Here is a 12849-nt window from a genome sequence, read left to right as displayed (position 1 = left end):
GTCTACAAAACTTAATTTGGAAACCTCAAATCAGATGGCTTAATTACCATGAAATTTGGGGGTTCATCCAGGAAATTTAGAAAAGCTCACTAGAGTGTCAGACTTCCACTCTCAGTCCTAGTTGGAACTCCGAATCCAAGGAATATGCAGAAAGCACAAACCAGTGTAATAAGCTTTCAAAAATATGAGATGAGGATTAGGAGAAGAATTATGAGAATTCAGATGCTTCTCTCACTAAAAAAGTTGGCTCCTAACTTCGTGAAGTTTAAATAAAGTGTTGAGCTTCCCCGACTGCCCCAGTCCACCTTAAATGATAATAGACCAATCTATCGAGAGTAAGAATTTAGAAAGATCTTTTGGAAAAGAAATAAGAAGCCTTTCCAGAATCGTGACTCTAATCCAAACTGACCCTCACAGTCTCCCATCTGTGGTGTATCAAGGAGAAGAAGCTATTGGGTGTGAGAGGCACTGGAATTCTGGGCTTCTCGAAGAAATTAAATAAAGATCCTTTTGCTATTTCACAGTTATAAGTTGGCAGGAGGGAGGGGAATCTCTCTCTTCTTCTGCAGTGGGTGAAGTTACTCCCTTTTTGCCAACTCATTTTCCCCCTCACCCTTTTGCTCCAACAGACTCTTATGCTTGTGATCTTCCGCAATGTATTCATGTATTCATTTAAAAGTCCTGTCTGTGCTGAAGTGGGTGCTGCTTGTAATTGCTGGAGGCCAAAATCTGTTCTGTTTTTCTGGCTGAGTGTACCAGGCAATCATCAGCTGTAATTATTTCGAGTCTTGTTACAGATGGAACTTCGAGGTTTTCTGTCTTAAACAGAATTCATGATTCAAATGTCTCCAGAACCATCAGTAAGGGGTATTGGGATGGGCATCCTCACCATCTGAAAAGGTAGAGTAAGGTCAGTAGAGGAAATCATAGAGAACTAGAATAGCTAGAAATGGTTTCCCATGCAATATCCCTTCCTCATGGCTCAAGTCTGAATAAAGAGGTGTGTGGCACTCAGGGCTCCCCAGAATAAGTACCAACCCTCTGCTTTTCCTTCTCTTCTGACTCACTTGGAAATTTCTTGATATCAATCCTCCCAGGGATACAACTTCTTCCTTACCCCATCCCCATCCCAAACTTGATGCATATAAAACATATCAATCTAGGTATCTCAGATTTAACAAATACCAGACAGATTCATTATCTTCTCTGTCTGTCCTTCTGAACTCATCCCTCTTCTAAATTTTTGTATTTGTCAAGGGCACAATCATCCTACCTGTCATCAGACTTTGCAACCTTAGTGTCCTTCGTGACCCCTTATTGAAGTTTATTGTAATTTATTTTCCTATATCTCTCATACATCTTATGTCTACTTACAGAGTCACCTTATCCTGAACTATTTGGTGTCTCTACCTCATCTTTCTTCATTCCAAACGATCTTCTACAAAGCTGTCAAAGTAATTTCCCTAAAGTATAGAACTAATTATATCACCCCCACCTCTACTCAGTAAGTTCTTGCGTCTCCCTCCTACCTCGAGGCTCAAATGGAAATGGTGATATTTAAAGTCCTTTGCAATCTGACCCTTCCTATCTGGATAGTTTTTTAATATAATATCCCCTTACATTCGCAATGGACCACATATTCTGACTTATTGTTCCTAAATATGACATTCTATATATTCCAGCTCCATGCCATTGTTTTCTATGCCTGGAATCTTTTCCTAACCTCTGCCTTACAAAATCTGTGGCTTTTGGCTGGTTTGGTGGTTGTTGGTTGTTATCAGTGATTGTTGTGTAGTAATATTGCTATTTTTGATGCTTTTGTTATTGTTATGGTGGTAATTAAACTGGACCTTTGATTTCATAGCTACAGAGAACTCCCAGTGAGTTAGCATTCCACTAATTCAGGTCAGTATTTACTCTGCAAGTTATACCTGGATCACTGAGTATTAAAAGTAAGTTTCTCAGAGTTTGCGCAGCTCATATGTATGTCAAAGAAGAGACTTGAATCTAGTTTTTCCTGATTCTACTTACTACATCATGTTTCCTGTTTTGAAGGGACATGCTACATAGACATATGAATATTTGTTGTTATTGCTATTGAGTCACTTCAATCACATCCAGATCTTCATGACCCCATTTGGGGTTTACCTGGCAAAGATACTGGAGTGGTTTGCCATTTCCTTCTCCAACTCATTTTACAGATAAGGAAACTGAGACAAGCAGGATTGATTGACTTGTCCAGGGTCACACAGTGAGTGTCTGAGGCTAAATTTGAGCTCAGGTCCTCCTGACTTTAGGCTTGATACTCTATCCATTGAATCCCTTTTTAACTTTTTTGATAACTTATAGATAATCCCTAGCAAATGGTCAAGTTTCCTTTGCCTTTTTTAACAAAATTATTGTGAAACCATTCCAGAAGCACTTAAAGTAGTGATTCTCAATTTTTTTAAGTCTCTAGATCCATTCACACTCTTAAAAATCATTGAGAAACCTTTTATACTCAAAAATAAGGGAGGATTCCAAAGATCTTTTATTTATATAGCTTATACCTACCAATATTTATCATATTAGATGCAAAAATTGATAAATTTTAAATAATTTAATTTCTTTTAAATTACAATGCTAAATTGATTTCACTTTAACAAATAAAAAATCACTATTTTCCAAAACAAAAAATTAGAAGCATGGCATTATTTTATCTGTTTTTGCAAATCTCTTTAATCAGTTGGTTTCTCATCTTGGCTCTTATCTTTGATCTATAGCAACATATTGTTTCACTGAAGTATGTAACAGATATTGACACAGATATTTAGTTGAAAAAAGAGATGAGTAGGTTGATAGACAAATAATGTTGGGAACTCCCCAGGATCCTCAGACCACACTTTGAGAACTGCTAGTCTAAGGTCTCTGTGTAATTGATTGAGATATATTCTCACCTAGTAAAGGCAAAAGTTAAAAGGGGATGTGTTGATTCTGATCCTACTCTTACAATTACAATGTTTTAAAATTTGATAAGCAGTTTGCTTAACACCTCATCTTTATATCAGCCTTCTAATATGAAGAACCACTGGTATTATTGTTCCATTCAGATGAATGAGCCTTCAGTGGCAAGCCAAAGGATCAGAAGATAATATACAAACTTAAATTTCTCCTGATTTCTACTCAAGTCTTCTTTCCATCAAATCGCATATGAGACAAATGATTATTATTAGCCAATGATCTAAGGAGACCCAGAGTTCCCCTCCTCCTTTTTTTAAAGTCCTAATTTTTAAAATTTCAGTCTCTTAAAGAACATTGCTGATAATGAGACTGGACTAACTTTCTTGTTCAGACTCCACTCAGGTAGAGTAGCTCTTGCTTTCTGCTCAGACTTGGGTGGGGTATAAATTCTTTTAATAGATTACCTAAGGCTGGGGAAAACTTAGAAATGGATAGCATAATCAAAATTTGGTTCCAGTCCCTCATTATAATGTTTATTCTCTCATTAATTGCTAACCAATTAAAGTTGATTCCCACTGTGGAATACCTACTCTTAGAAGAGTATATAAACTGGGAGCCTGCCTGCTTTGTATTTGTCTTTGGTATAAGAAAGATACCCAAGTGACCATCCTTTTATTTATAAATGTGCTGGACTTATTAATAAAATGATTAAATTACCCAGAAATTATGTCTCTCAAATCTTTTTAATCACCACACACAGCTTCTTAAATAAATCAGTGGTATGCCCATCCAACTAAAAGGAAGCTTGCATTTCTTGTACCAACTCCTCTCATTCTTCTCATTTGAAAAAGAATGGGGTTCATGCCACACCCCAAGTTCTGTCTGCTGCTATCACTCACTCAGAGACCTGAGTCATTCCCAGTCAAGTATCCCAAAGACAGGATGCTTGCAGATACTGATGAAGATGAAGATTCTCTGTTTCCAAAGGTCACTGTAGCCCAAGCTCAGTCCCTTCCTACATTGTTGTTATAGGCAACTAACATGACTCCAGGATGTCTTTTATCTCTTGATGGACTGTTTCAGTTTCTTGTCTTTTGGTCATGCACTTTCTTTTGCTGGAGGTAGAATCTTGCTCATATAATTAGAGCCAGACATCAAAGATACATGCATAGGCTCTCAGTTTCCTATTCTGATTCCTATTTTTATTTCCTCGCCATATTTCTCACTCAGTTCCTCTTTTTTCCATATCTTTCTCTTTCTCCCCTCTTGCTTTTCTCATCCTCTGTGCCTTATTTCCTTTTCTTATCCCTTTTTTCTCACTTTCTCAAAAGTTTCCCTGCTTTTCCTTCTCTCTCTCATCCCCACTCTCATTATCAAGTGAAAGACCAGATAGGACATACATGATTTGTCTGATGATCCCCTCAAAAATGAAGCTTAAACACAAAAATAACAATAATACTATGATGGTTCCAAAGCTATAATGAGAGAACAAAGTCAGATGGCAAGGAAGCATTGGCTAAAAAGAAAGACAGACAATCCCCTTTCTGAGTGGATCTCCTTCCACTTAGCTCCTGTCATAGCTTCATCCTCAATGACTCTTCCTCAATGATTTTAATCTGTCAAAACAGCACATCCAAGAGCAATCAGACCTTCTGTCATCTATATTCAAATCTGCTCCCCAACTTAATTCACCAATTCATTCAATCCAACTAGCATTTATTAAGCACAATCTAAGTGTACCAATAACTTGAAGAGGGGAGGAACCTCAAAGTAGTCTATGGGAGATTTTCTGTCCTTTTTTCCAATTTCATTTGGGAGGGCATATGAAAGGCATATTGAAATGATTATTGAGTCATTTCAATCACATCCAGCTCTTCCTGATTCCATTTGAGGTCTACCTGGCAAAGATACTGGAATGGTTTGCTATTTCCTTTTCTAACTCATTAAGAAGTTAACTTCATGTTAAGAAGTAACATAAAATAACATATGGTTAAGTGCCAAGGGAATAAGATTTCAGAATAGAGAGAAATCTGCATGGACTGAAGGAATTAAAGGAGGTTTTTTTGGAGAAAGGAGTCCAGGAGAACGTGACATTTCTGGTATTTGGGTATTGGCACAAATTTGGCATGATATTGGTGCAAAATACTGTAATTTTGGCATGACAATTATATGAAATGGATTGACATGAATTTTGTGATTTTTGCACAGCTGTATCACGTTGACATGACATTGACTAACTTGCCATGAAACTGGCATGTTGTTTCTGTGAACAGTGTATGGTTGGCATGAAGATGCCATGAACTTGGTATGATGATGCCCTGAGAGGGTGTGCCATTCGCATGAAATGTGTGTGGAATGTGACAGTGTAAAATAAAAATTCTTGTGATGGTGGTGTGTTATTGCATGACAATTGCATGTTGTTGACATGACAGTGTTGTGGGAGAGCATGATGTTGGTGTGGTTAATGGCACTATGTCATGATAAATGTATTATACTGGCGTGGAATTGGCGTAATATTAGCGTAACCATATTTGTGCAACAATGACATGATATTAATGTGACAAGGATGGGATATTGGACTCACTCAAAGTTACTCCAAGAATTGACGGGCAGTCTGGGGAAATCTTTCTAACAAGCAGAAATATGTTAAAATGAAATCTGGGAAAGTAGTGGGTTCCCTCTTCCTAGAGGGCTTTTAATCAGAGAATAGATGAACATTTGTCAGGTTATATGATAAAAGAAGAAATTTTTTTCAGTCACAGCCTAAATAGATGTAGAGAACATCTAACATTATGATTCTGAGATTTTGTGTTCTTGGTGCTAAATCCAACTAGTTCTGACTTGAGAGCTGCCATTCTTTACAGTTACATTGTCTTCCTCTGATAACATTAGGGAACAAGCAGTGATGTTCAGGTCTGTAGGGTCCCCAAAAGTCATCATACTTAAAACTCTCTAACAATAATTCTATTTATCCCTGCCCTTCCCAGCCCTAGTGAGGGCAACATATGCTATTCTAGTTTTAAAGAGAGGGAGAAAAGATGGGGTAGATGCTGCTCTAGTATTTTTCTTTTGTGTGACCTTGATTCTCCTCCCTTCATAGAGGAGAAACCTCTTGTGCATTGTCAATTAAGGCATATGGTCTCCTCTTAAATACTACAAATCTTCTCTAAAGTCCCTTTCAATCCTAGAAATGGACTTCTATGACATCTAAAATCTTTTTTCAGCTCTTATTCTGTGTTCAAATGATGAGTATGTCCAGTCAAGAATGCAGAGCAGGGGAAGGTCAGGTCAGTACTCTGCCATCAATCCTTTTATTCACTCATCAAGAATATTAAGCTTCCTTTGGTATAAAGTACCATATTCAGTATCTAGCTGGGAAAATAAAATATATAGCTAAGAAATAATCAGAAAATAATTAAACATGAAACATTAATAAATGCAATATAATGTTGCAATTAGCTGTATATATAAATAGTAAAGTCAAGTTAGGGAAGAAGATGTATTCCATTAATTAATTCATGTATTTTGGGAAAATATTAATTGCAGCTATTATGTGATGTAAGGCCTCTTTCTCCTCCATTCCTCTGTCACCCCTCTTTAACTTTATGCTCACCCATCCCTAAGGGAAAATGAAAAGCAAGCCTCAAATAAATATGGTTAGCTCTAAATTCTATTCCATTCTCATTAAACTTGGTTTCCATAGTTTTCTAGGTCTATAGGGGAACTCTGGGCAAGTGTATACATTTCAAGGCAGATGCTTGTTCTTTGAATTCAACAAATTCCACATTTAGGGAGTACCTAATAAAAGCTAAGTTTTGAAAAGATGAATAAATATAGAATCTAGTAAGAAGGTGGTGGTGATCATGACTTTGAGAGAAGTTAAATGTCAAAGAGACACATAATTGGAGGGTTGGTGAATTTTGGGCTCTCCAATAACCTAAATATATTTGCAAGTAGCTATAAGGCTGCTTTGGAAACAATGATCCTGAAGTCGCCTCTGTGCTCAGCAAGCTTAACAGGACCAAGTCACTTCATCACCTGGGGTCTCAAATTCTCATCTGTAAAATGAGGCCGGATTCAACTTTTTAATTCTGCTATTTTCTCATTTTAAGTGGTCCATGGGCTTATTCCAAATGCGAGACTGGAATGTGCTGATGTTTTGGCAGGGTTCCCATCCAATACAGCAAGAACAGAGAAAAGTGGGGGTGCTATTTACTCTGAGTAGTTTTATTGATTGAAAATTTATCAACCACAGCTTGAGATTGCTGCCACAAACTCAGGTTATAAACAAAAAAGTTGGAGCCCACAGAAAGGATAAGAAGGTCCACAGGGTCTTTTGCTCTGCTAAATTAAAATTACAAAATCACAGAAATGGAGATTTGGAACAAACCACAGAAACCACCTAGTCTGACATATCTAAACAGGAATCCCCTCCACAGCAATCCTGATCATCTGTCTTTAAGATTTTGCTTAAAGACCCTCATTAAAGTGAAGACCATTAACACCCAGGCAGCCCAATCCATTCTGACATACCTCTAACTATTAGGAACTTTCCCCATCTATATCAAACCTAAAAATGTCTCTCTACAACTTGTGTTCATTGCTCTTAGATCTAGCCTAAACCAAAAAAACAAAAATGAACAAAAAGAAGACTAATCCATTTTCCATATACTTTCAAATACTTGAAGACAGCTGAATATTATATCCTGTTCCCTAACCTCCAAGTCTTCTATATTCCCAATTAAACATCACCAGTTTTTTCAGCTAACAAAAATGAACAAAACATGAGCTTTGCCCTCCTCAGAATGTTTCCCAGATGTCCCAGTGCGTCACAGTAGATTTTGGAGACTCATGAGATCTGTACAATGAAAAAATGGAGAGAGAGCTGGCCAGTGGTACTGAGACCTTAACATGGTGAATAATACAGGAGAAGACTGGTTGGCTAACGGGGTAAATCTGGCCCACCAAAGGAGATACCAGCACAGCACAGTCACTATCACCAGATAGGAGATTTGATGCTCTCCAGACCATGACATCAGGAAGAAGGAGGTTCAAGGATAGTACCATAGAAAGGCAGCTCCTGGGCTTTGTCCCAGCTTCATTTCTCTATTCATTCTTTTCTTTCTAATCATTTCCCTAATATAAGAAACATCTACAGAGAAAGGAGAGTTCCTCCCATCAGAGGAACATATTAGCAATCCAACATATCCATACCGACTAGAGCCAAATAACGCCACTCAAAGTGGGACAGCAGATCAATTCCTTAAGAAAGAATTGAATTCAAAACCAACTTCATACCTTCCTAGCTATATGAACCTGGGGTAAGTCACTTAACTTCTATCTGCCTCAGTTTCCTCAACTGTCCAAAAGAGATAATAAAGCATCTACCTCATAGGGCTATTGAGGATAAAATGAGATAAGTGAAAGCACTTTAGATCAGTTTCTGGCACAAAGTAGTGCTTTATAAAGACTTGTTTCCTTTCTTTTCTCTGCTCCCCACTAGGGCAGTCACAAATCAGGCCAATATCCTGGGTTTCACAGGAATCTATAAAAATTCAAGCACCTTTGATACTATAGACTGGGAGTAATCATTTAACAAAGTGGTACAGGCAGTGAATATTCTGGCAAATGGGAGACACTGGGAGTGTAGTAGGAAAGGGTGTATACAACATAGATTTCGTGTTCCAAAAAATCAGAGACATTTTCTAGATTGTTAATTCAATTCAAAACACTTTTCCCCCCAATCCAACATACATTTATTAAGTACCTGCCATATACCAGGCACTGAACTAAGCTCTGGGGATACAATTAATTTAAAAAAAAAAAAAAGACAGCCCTTGCCCTTGAAGATACTTACAATCTAAAAGAAGAGACAATACACAAAAAGAGGCAGAAAAGCAGAATCAGGAGAGACCAAGCCCAGGGGGATCTTGTTCCATGGAGTAGAAACCAGACAGAGCAGCAGATGCAAAGCAGAGCCAGTTGAGAGTCTGGTTTCTGCCTTCTATAAAGGAAGATATTGGGAAGAGCCTGATGTTCAGTCCTCTAGCCCTCTAATAAGAGGGGAGAAGAGGCTGAGGGAGGTCATTCACTTATGTGCTGAGATTATAGGTAATAAACTTAACCTGAGAAGGGCATCAGTAGAATTAAAACCAGCCAGAGAAGCAGAACACAATGAGACTCTCAGCTCCCTAATAATTCAGGGATCCTCAAACTTTTTAAATAGGGGGCCAGTTCACTGTCCCTCAGACTGCTGGAGGGCCAGACTATAGTAAAAACAAAAACTTTGTTTTGTGTGCCTTTAAATAAAGAAACTTCATAGCTCTGCGTGAGGGGGTTAATTGTCCTCAGTTGCCAAATCTGACCCGCGGGCCGTAGTTTGAGAACCCCTGTATCAACTCAAACTAAATCAGTCAATTAACAAGTATTTATTAAGTACCTATTGTGTGCCAGGCGCTGTGCTAAGTGCTAGAGATAAAAAGGAAGGTAAAAGATAAGTTGAAAAAGTTCACAATCTAATGGATAATGCCATATCACTGTTTCCTCATATTCAGCTTGTGGTCCACTAAAATTCTCTGAGCTTTTTCAGACACAGTATTATTTAATCATGCTCCTCTTATTTGTATGTATGAAAAAAAATACTTTTAAATCAAATGCAAGTTTAATTTTATTATATTTAATGTTTTCAAATGATCTTTCTGGAAATTTAGCCATCCAAAGTTGATTATTCTTTCTAGCTTTGTATTAATGGCAAATTTCAAAAATATCCGCAAAGAACATCCACAGTTTCCACTGCTATCTGAAGCATGCCATCAAATGCCTTTATACAAATCATTGATAAGATATTTAAACATCAAAGTGCCAGCTACAAATCCTTGGGGCCCTTCACTCAAGACCTACTTCCAACCTCACATGGAATCATCAATGACTATTCTTTGAGTCCAGTCATTCTTCTGGTTCTGAATTTGCCTAAATATATCAAACATATTATCATCTAGCCCATATCTCTCTATTTCCTCCCCAAGTACCATAAGAGATTTTAGAGCAGAGACAAAAGTATGAACATTAGAAGATTCCTTGAGGCCTTTGTAACTTTAAATCACAATTAATTAAATGACTATGATGATTGAATGATGAAAATAGTATGGTAAAGAAGAAAAAGCCATGCCAGCCCAATAACACTTGTGTGGCACATGGCTAACTATTTGGTGTGGCAAGATTTTTACGAGTCTGTAATACTGCCTTCGCTAAAAGTAAAGAAATAAATAAAACAAAAGCCCTGAATAAATACAAAATATTATAATTATTTGTGCTGAATATTTGCCTTTATTAGTCTCTGCTTAAAAAGATATAAATTCAGAATAGTTTTTAGCATTCCAGTCAGCCTGTCACCTCCTACAGGGACCAGAATATTTGCTTTGTCAAAGTTGGTTGCATTAAGTTCTTTTCTTATTATTATTTTAGTTCATTTTCCCCACTTTTCTATAAAATGAGCAAAATAATTAATTAGTTGCAGGGTTGGGTTTTTAAGGGAGTTTAGAGTTTTTTGTTTTTGTTTTTAGTCTTTATGTACTTTACTTTCCCTTCTCAACCAGAATGGTAAGTAGATGGGAAAGAGAAAAGAACAAAGGACTACCCAGAGAACAAGAAATGGGGGGATAGAGGTGAAAGAAGAGGGGGATTAACAACTTCAAGTAAGACCAAACAGTTCAAGAGAGCCAGCCCAAAGGAGTCAAAATAGATTTAAAGAAACATCATAATGCATACCCTTTGACCCATCAGTGTTACTACTGGGCTTATATCACAAAGACATCTTATAGGAGGAAAAGAGACCCACACGTGCAAAAATGTTTGTGGCAGCCCTTTTTGTAGTGGCTAGAAAATGGAAACTGAATGGATGCCCATCAATTGGAGAATGGCTGAGTAAATTATGGTATATGAATGTTATGGAATATTATTGTTCTGTAAGAAATGACCAGCAGGATTATACAGAGAGGTTTGGAGAGACCTACATGAACTGATGCTAAGTGAGATGAGCAGAAGCAGAAGATCATTATACACAGCAACAACAGACTATGTGAGAATCAATTCTGATGACATGGCTTTCTTCAAAAATGAGATGATCCAAAGCAGTTCCAATTGTTCAGTGTTGAAGAGAGTCAGCTACACTCAGAGAGAGAACTGTGGAAAATAAGTGTAGATCACAACATAGCATTTTCACTCTTTGTGTTATTGTTTGCTTACATTTTTGCTTTCCTTCTCAGGTTTTTTTTTCTTTCTAGACCCAATTTTTCTTGTGCAGCAAGATAACTGTATAAATATGTATACATATAATGTATTTAACATATACTTTAATATATTTAACATGTATTAGACTACCTGCCATCTAGGGGAGGGGGTGGGGGAAAGGAGGAGAAAATTTGGAACAGAAAGTTCTGCAAGGGTCAATGCTGAAAAATTACCCATACCTATGTTTTGTAAATTAAAAGCTAAAATAATAAATATATATATGTATATATATGTAAAAAAATAAAAGCGAATGTTAAAGGGAAAAAAAAGAGAGAAACATCATAGCCAGAGACATTGTTCTATGAGTTGGGTGGAGGGAGTAGATTTGACATTTTGAAAGTATGGGAGAGATTCCCAATGTGGAAATTCCTTCAACTGATACAAATACGCAACTCACATGTAATTTATAACCTAAGATAAACCTTTATAAACCTTTGATTCTCTCGACTATTTTCTTAGGGAACCTAAAGACAACTTCACATTTGTTATCTAATTTATTTTCATAAGGAGAAAGAAGTGAAGTTTTAACTGTATGCAAGGAAGCACAGCTAGAAAGGCCAAAAATGTTGTTATGGGTCACACATTAGAGCTCCTTGGTTCTTCTGGCACATAGGAGGCTCTTAAGAATCATAAAAGTATAGATTTAGAGCCGGACACCATTTAGAGGCCAGTCCAACCTCCTTATATTATAAGTAATAAAGTAACAGAGACCTAGACAGCAAGGTAGCCCCATGGATAAAATGCCATGTCTAGAGTCAGGATTGTGGCTTTTTCTTTCTCATGTTTTTTCCCTCTTGTTCTGATTCTTATTTTACAACATGAGTAATGTAGAAATGTGTTTGATAGGATTGTACATGTATATCCTATGTCAGATTGCTTGCCAACTTAAGGAGTTTAGTAGAAAGGGAGGGAAAAAATTGAAATCAAAATCTTATAAAATTAAATGTTGCCATTATTAAGAGAAATGCAAATTAAAAGAACTCTGAAGTAACACCTCACATGGAAAATATAATGGTAAATGTGGGAGGGGATGTGAGAAAACTGGGACACTGATGCATTGTTGGTGGAATTGTGAAATGATCCAACCATTCTGGAGCGCAATTTGGGATTATGCCTAAAGGGCTATAAAACTTTGCATAAACTTTGATCCAGAAGTGCCAGGGTCACATAACCTAGTGTCTAAGGCCATATTTGAATTCAGACATTCCTGACTCCCCCCTTGGTATTCTATCCATTGCCCCACCTAGCTGCCAATAAAACTTTAAATATATTCATTTCTATGGGGTTCTTAGACATTTTCCACTCAGAACCCCTTTTCTCCCAAGAAATTTTTACTCATCCCAGGCATATAGTATATAAGACCAGTATACAAATCAAACATTTACTGATAAATCATTATTTCATAACCCCTACATTCAGTTATACAACACAATACTGGTTCTATATCTCAAAGAGATCTGTAAAAGAGGGAAAAGAACCTACATGTGCAAAAATGTTTGTGGCAGTTCTTTTTATAGTGGCAAAGAAGTGGAAAATGAGTAGATGCTCATCAGTTGGTGAATGGCTGTATATGTTGAAGTATATGAAAGTAATGGAATATTATTGTTCTATAAAAAATGA

At 37.0% G+C, this 12849-nt stretch overlaps 1 long non-coding RNA gene across 1 annotated transcript in view; it reads right to left on the bottom strand.

Annotated features, from left to right (window-relative positions):
* Positions 1 to 315: 315 nt before the first annotated feature.
* LOC127554794 (uncharacterized) overlaps positions 316 to 12849 on the bottom strand; it is a 119683-nt gene continuing 107149 nt past the window's right edge. The window contains exon 3 of the long non-coding RNA XR_007952072.1: positions 316 to 892. This is a non-coding gene — a long non-coding RNA (uncharacterized LOC127554794). The remainder of the gene's footprint in view (positions 893 to 12849) is intronic.

This window comes from Antechinus flavipes, chromosome 3, assembly GCF_016432865.1.
Source record: "Antechinus flavipes isolate AdamAnt ecotype Samford, QLD, Australia chromosome 3, AdamAnt_v2, whole genome shotgun sequence".
NCBI classification, from domain to species: Eukaryota; Metazoa; Chordata; class Mammalia; order Dasyuromorphia; family Dasyuridae; genus Antechinus; species Antechinus flavipes.
The sequence above is the reverse complement of the archived record's forward strand: the minus strand, read 5'-3'. Positions and strand labels throughout refer to the sequence as shown.